Genomic DNA, 7,568 nt, shown 5'->3' with positions numbered 1-7,568 from the left:
CTGGCAGCATCCCTGCAAACACAGGCACTCCAGGACAATCTCTGGCAATGTACCACCAGGCAGATGCTGAATTAATCCAGTATAGGATGACAGCAGCTCCCTTGCAGCCATAACTAATTCCTGCATTGGTCCTGCCTTGCCTTGGTCACCCACTACCATATCTTCTCCATGCTTTATAGTTTAATGATGGCTTTGTCAGGCAAGATGATTCATCCCAAAGGAAGGCATCAGTTTGAGAATATATATATCAAAATAAAGCACAAACTGAGTAGCACTAGATGAACAGTACATGAAATGAGAGCAGAGAAAATCAATAGGTTACTGAAATTGTAATTGGAGGATTTTATTTGTTTTTAGTAATAATGGTATAAATCAAAAGGTCCAAGCTAAGAGSCAGGTATTGGGCAGAAGATACAAAGGAAAAATCAATTCCCGTGGCCAGCTTGATTCTCAAGTCACAGGTGGCTGCAGTTCAGTCATAATCCTTGCTTCTTAAACTAAAACTTTTATCACTCCCGGGAGTGACAGGGATAAATACTGTATTGATGGAGAGGGAGGCATATGTACTGATGGAGGGGGGGATTTAGAAATTGAGCCATATTACCTGGTTTTGTTTGACAAGGGGTGAGGGCTGCCTCACTTAAGGTATAATGAGCCCTTCTGGTCATACAGGGATGTCTACCTTACAGATTGAAATGGAGTGTTGATAGCAAGCTGGCTTTGAACTAGTCGTTGCAGGCAGAGAGACCAGAGAAGCTGTGGCTAATCACACAGAGCTGTTCAGTGCTAACTAGGGAGTCCGTGCCATGCTAAGTGAAAGACCATCAGCTCCTTACTGCCAGGGGACGAAAGGGGAAACTATGCCATGGGAATGTGGAAATCTGCTTCTGGATCTCCTTAAGAGCACAGAGCAAAACRGGAGGTCTCCCATCCCCACGTGCCCCTGAGGCTGAGCTCTAAGGCAGCTGAAAGATGAAAGGGAGGTAGATGCTTTAAGCTTTAGTGGGCAAAACAGTCACTACCCATCTCTKTGACACTAGCTCTTTAACCCACCTGAGCTTGACAACTTTTAAGAGGTTGCTTTCCATACTGGATGTGCTGCTGTTACCAAGCTCAGCTGGAGGGAGCCCACTGTGCCCTGACATGGTTGTGAGGGTCTTAGAAATGCTTGCATATAGGATGCTCTGGCAGCCTGATCACTTGATGAAGTCRGGGTAGTTTCTATTTGAGAAACTCTGACGATGAAGGAGTCAGCGTCCAGCACACTGAACCATCTAAATTGCAGGTTCAGTTACAGCCTTGGTGAAGCCGAGAATGATCTGGAAGAACAGGTCTACCTGATTTTCCAGACAGGCCCAGTCCAGTCTTGAAGCCCATATTTTTCCCAATATTTGTCTTGTTTCTACTCAACCATGCATGCCAAGGCTTTCTTGTTCAGGGACAGAGATCAGGCAGAATATGCCACAGTCCAGTCCAGACTTGTTATCCTGAGCGCTGTCTTTCCTAGGCAAAGTGGGYTCTTTGGATGAGATCCTTCTTACTGAAGTGCATTTCTACACTAATGCTGTCTCCATATGAGCCAGTCACCTTGGGATCCTTCCACTTGGGAGTGGAGTTTAGGGAGCGAGTCTTCTCTTCCCAGAAAAGGAACCTATATTTAGTCTGACAAATTGTGCCCCCAAAGGCCATTAACTGTCTTGACCACTGTCATATGAAGACATCACCATTGCAAACACTAAAAAAGCCCACTTTTCTAATGTTAGACATCTTTAGGATAAAAGTCTCCAACTGAGCTGGTTCTCCCAGGGTCTGTCTGCAGTCCYTGGAAAGAAATGGGCACTTTCAGGGCCTGATTTCTCTCTGCTGTGTTGAGCTGACACATCACACCCAAAGAAGCACCAAAAGGATTATCTCAGGTATGTGGACATGCACATTTAGTCAGATGAGTCCCACCATTGGTACCTGAGACACAGCCAGGCTGGTGGCCAGCAGCAGAGACAGAGAGCCCACAGGTCATGAGGCTTAATATKCTTCCAGTGAATCCCCTGGCCTTTGGTGAGTCTTATGCTGGCACAGAGAAGTTCAYTTCTGGATTTCCAGCCAGCAGCTGTTTCCCAGCAGGCTAATCTGTACTCCTCGAATTCAAATCGGGGAAGAGACCCATCTGAAATCACACTAGAGCAAATAACCCATTGGTCACTTCCATTTGAAGGCTGCATCACTGAAGGGCTACAGAGTACAATTTTTGGCATAGCCACAAGGTGACAARCACGTCAGATACATGTAGACATACTGATGACACTTTTTCTTTAGATGGCAGGCTGCCTGACAGCTGGACAGAATTGCTATGTGGTCTTAATACCTTCATGCATTAACAGGCAGCAGAAAAATAAGACCTGATGCAGTTTGGTACCCAGTGAGGGATTTGTGGGTTGTGCAGTTCTCTCATCTCCTGGCACATCAGCCTGTGAAATTCAGGGATGCAGCAAGCTTCAGGGTTGTATTTTTCAGATATATTCAGCATTATCAATGAATTATTCGTCACTGACCTTCCCTGCCTCAGCTCCCCTTCCACAGCCCAGTGGCACTTATAGAAGTCTTTGAGTCAAAAAAAAAAAATGATGCTATTGTGCTATCTGAAGAGGCTCATGAATCTTCTCAGCTTTGGGTTCCCATGATGTTAGATCACCTCTCACAGAGGCACACTGTGGTGTCCGACTGGAAAAAACACCCATAGGATATTTTGCACCCCAGAAGCTCAGACCTCTTCTGTGCCTTCCCTTCCAGAGCACGAGACCTTTTGTGTTGGGTTATACATCTGGCCTGGCTGAGGACTTCAAAGAGGATCTCCTACTTGGTGCTCAAGATTTTCCAGATGCTTGTGCCTTTGGAGCACCCTGATCACTACAAACAGACCAGGACTTTCCCCATGGGAGGGAAATTGCTAARCTAGGACCTCTCTCAGAGCAAAACGCTTCCTGTTACTGCTCTTTCCAACTGGAAGAAATGGCTCTGGGCTGCCTTACCTCTGTTTTTCCAGCCATTACCAAAAGAAGGGGCCAGCAGGGCTCCCTGTTTCCAGGAATTGCTTCCAAGACTAGCCTGTGAGAGGGGAAATCCATTTTCTCCACAGATGTCCTTGATGAGCAGAAGAGGACCTCAGACTTTTCTCTCTTCTCACTGCTGCCTCCATTTACGGTGGGGTGATGGGATTCTACCTCTCCTCACAGTTAATGCCACTGTGGCTAATCTGGGGAAGGAAAATCCAGACTCAGTTTCCTCTCACAAGTCTAGAAATTCCCGGGAGTGAAGGGAATGTGCCTCTTTTGATGGACCAGCCATTTGCATGCAGATGCCTAAAAATGCTGACTGCTCACAGGACCAAGGTTTGAACTGATTCAGACCAAATATTCAGTACCACAGTCACTTTCTAGCTCCCTAGCAAATAGATTTGAAGAAATAAGGCCTCCTTTTTTGTATTGCAAAAATTTCATCAAGTCGCTTCTGTGAAGGCCTTTAAAAATAAAAGCAAGGAGAACTRTCCTAAAGCGGCAGAAGATGGACACCTTTTTCTGTGAGTTGTGGAGGTTTGAAAAAGGATTAAAAGCAGTAATGTCTACTATGACCAATGATATAAGACACTGTGGCAAAAACACATCCAGTGCCTGATGCTTAAGTCTGTTTTCATTCACTTTGCTCTTGCAAATGTTCCTTGAAGGATGAAAGTCCAGACTCTGGTCTCACATCAGTCAGCTCAAATCTCAGAACCAATGAAGCAAGAGTTTGACAGATTGACATTATTTTAAATGATGTCTTTATTGCTCCATGTGAATCCAGCCCTAAGGGTGCATTCACTGATTTTCAAGGAAGCTGTGGGAATCAAAGTACATGAAGATGCCTGCACTGGAAATACCTATATATTGCATAACATGAACACCAGCCTCAATAACTAGCTCAGATGTGGACATCAAATCTAGACGTCTAAATCTARTCATTTGTTGTGTCTGATCCTGCTTACAAAAACTTTCCTCTCCAAATCCACCATATGCACAGTGTGAATGAACTATATACCTAAAAYGAGGCAATAAAAAGTYTGTTTGCTTTCAGGTTCAATCCCATAGCCCACACATTCATATTTCTATGCCWGCTCCCCCTTGTCCYCAGGTCAGGGATTTGTGTATGATCCATTCAGTCAAGGAGCTGCTCRTAGAGGAGGAGAGCTTGGATGGTAGGAGAAYTGTTATTCAAATTTGCTTCAGAAAGCCAATCAAGAAGGAGAYAAGGGAAAGGATCAAGCCTTTAACTGCCCAGATAATTCTCTCATGGGCTAACTCAGCTCTCATGGATTAGCAGCACAGGCTGGCATATTATAAGGGATACACCTGGACTACCAGGTAGAGAACTGGGAACAGGTCACGGAAATATTGCAGGGAGCATCTGTTCATCTAGCAGAACCCTCTTGAACATGGAACCAGCAAGCTCAGGTGTCTGGATCAGTTGCCATGACTTTGAGGACCACCAGTAGACCATAGCGCAGGAACCATCCATTCCAGGCAGATGTCTTGCATCAAGGGTAGGGGTAAGGTACCCTTAAGGGTAGGACAGTTTTTGTCTCTAATAGTGTTCCTCCTTGGGAGTTAGAAAAAAGCAATTCATTCTGCAATTTTATACTAATGACAGAGGAACATTGCCATCTCTTCTGATTTTTATTACATTTCATGATTTTATCATGAGTCTTGAATTATTTATTATTTTCTTCTTAAAGTTCTAGCTACAGAATGCAAATCTAAGATTTTTTTAACACACATTGCGAAATTTCTTAACTGTGAAAAGAAACTTGAAAACACAATAAGATAAAATCAATCAAAATAGCTATAGCTATTGCTGTAGCTTTTATTTATTTGTTCTACGCTGTGATTTTCCAGCCTGACACAGGATTTCAGCATGTTTTTCAGGCTGTGTGGAGCAGCAGGTTGTTTTCAGAATTCAACAACTTTGAGTCTGTAAGATTAGTTGGGTAGAGTTTACAGCCCCCTCATCCTTAGCAGAAAAAGAGTGTTACCGAATAATAATAATAATAATAAAGAAAATATAACACAGAGCAGTGCCAGCTCTGCTATCCAGTGAGAAACAAAGATTCACAGTAATTTAGGGTTAAGAAAATTCTCTTTGCCATATCCTAGTAARATGAAATGCCAAGATCAGGGGACCAAAAGCAAAGGCATTGCAATTCTGAGCTGCTGTTTTCTCTCCACTGTCTACTTGTGCCAGAGCTTTATGGTTATTTCAGGAGACCACGAGCTTCCAGGAAAGGGCAAATTCTCGAGTGTGCTGCAGCATTTCTGTCCCACTTCTGTGCAATCCCCATTCCCAGCACATCTCCCCTTGGCAGCATGTGCACAAGGCAGGGCAATTGCATATCCTACCTGGACACACCAATACGACCCAAAGTGTTGGTAGACAGGCAGTACGAGGAGTGTGTTAATGTTGAAGGAACTATTTAGCCCTTCAGAGGGGAAATCCTGTCTGGGTTGAAGTGTGTGGCAAAACTCCTAACAGTTTTAATAAGGCCATAACTTCAAGCCTAGTTTTTACTCACTTTAAGGATATGGATTTGAATTTTTAGCACATAAGACATTTCCTATGGAAATGTCATAAGTAGGTATGGAGATAAATATATATATACACATGTATTGTTGGTGGATAAGTACTCCAATTGCAGGTTGATACATATTGTACAAACACTTATTTATACCACTTGTAAACATTCAAAATACATACACATAATTTTTTTAACWTGTTTGATCATACAAGGAGCTCCAGGAATCATCCAGGGTTCCTTAATGCTGCGACTGCTGCAGACACAGTCACATACTCTCTCTACAACCCCTTTTACAGGCTTCATCTGTATCCCATAGGAAACAGGAACTCTCACTGTCTTCAAACAGAGCATAATCCAGTTATATGGAAATCAGGGATCTGGTCTAGAGAGGTCTGGCTCTTCTCTGAGCTAAGTGGAGGTTACTTTGGTGCAGCAATGAGCAGCTCATTTTGCTAGAGAGGCCACAATAAGTGAGCCTGAATTAGACAACAGCCAGAAGTCCTGAACAGCATTAATGGAACATCTGTCTGTATCAAGAACATCCTCCCCCTGAATCAAGGGTTTAAAGGCTGCAGGAGCTGTTGTTATTTTTCAGTTGTGCYCATAAGAGGGAAAGCATTTCCAGCTAATGGCTTCATTCACGTGAGGCCAAATAATCTACTCAGAGCTTCAGAAAGCAAAATCTGTGGCTGCAAAATATTTTCCTCGTATTCATATTTATGATATTTTCCAGGGTAATAGCCATGATGGCACTCAGTTAATGGCATTAATGACACTCAGTGCAGGTGTTTCCACTTAAAGACTCATTAACGCTCTAATCTTGCTCTTTTTGCTAAAACAGTATTTCCATCCTGTCATGGGCTTTTACTAGGAAGAGCGGGAGGGAAGCGATTTCAGAGAGCACCTTYGGTAAATGTCGGGGTCAGTTCCCACCCAGACTGAACAGCAGCTGGGTTTTTCTGCTCAGAAAAAAATGAGGTCCAGCACGTGTGTCTTTGGCCTTGGCTAAAAATCATGTCCCAGAACTGTAATGTCCTACATGTCTTGAGCTCCCTTYGCTTTCTGTATACAAAGGCCTGAGAAGGTGATTTCACCATGAGGTACCTGTGACGACTGCTCAAGAGTACCAGCATGCCTCCTCCCATGCTTGAGATACCCCATACGAAGCCAGTAGTTCCTTCTGCTAACTCTGTGAATTGTGAGTGTGCAGCACAGGGGTAGACCCAGCCCTGGGATGCACCTCTGGAGGTTACGTTCCTCCATCCAAGCCGTGAAGTCTTAATATGGATATGCCTTGACATTCTATTACAGTTCTGCATATGGTACAGAAAGAGAATGATTCAGGGGTTAAACCTGCCATGGCAGAAGTATTTAAATGAAGAAAATGGCTAGGAAAGTTGGTAGGTTTACTGTCACCACCCAGCTGCTGGTTATCTCCCCTGCAGCTGAGCTGGTGGAAAAGGAAGCATGAGCGCTCTCCAGTCTGCTTCAGCGCTAAGTCAACCAGTGAGATTGAAACCTTCAGTGGAGATGGTGTGAGTTGTTCCAGCTGCTGGTGAGGGAGCACACAGTATATTGCAAGCCACCAGCCTCAGGTGCAGATGCATTCAGGCACGGGAAAATAACATCTTCTGCCGTTACAGCTGTTTCCAGACTGTGCATGTATTTGAGCCCTTCTTCAAGGTCACCCTGTCCATTAGTGGCAGAAACAAGATTAGGAGCAGGACATCCAGCACCCTGTTCTAGCACTGCCCGTTTTCCTGCTCTTGTGACCACCAGATTGTCCTGACTCCTCTGTCCCTCCGGCACAGTTTTCCCAGCTGACTGTTAATTGAGATTCCAGGCGACTCCTGCTGCTGCTCATTCCACATTCTCTCGGAGTCGCTTCCTTTCAAAACTCATTAGTGGCATTTATCCTCATTTAAATGAAAGAGGCCACGTAGGTAAGATATACAGATGGCATATT

This window comes from Apteryx rowi, unplaced genomic scaffold, assembly GCF_003343035.1.
Source record: "Apteryx rowi isolate R43461 unplaced genomic scaffold, aptRow1 scaffold_106, whole genome shotgun sequence".
Classification (NCBI taxonomy): Eukaryota; Metazoa; Chordata; class Aves; order Apterygiformes; family Apterygidae; genus Apteryx; species Apteryx rowi.
The sequence above is the reverse complement of the archived record's forward strand: the minus strand, read 5'-3'. Positions refer to the sequence as shown.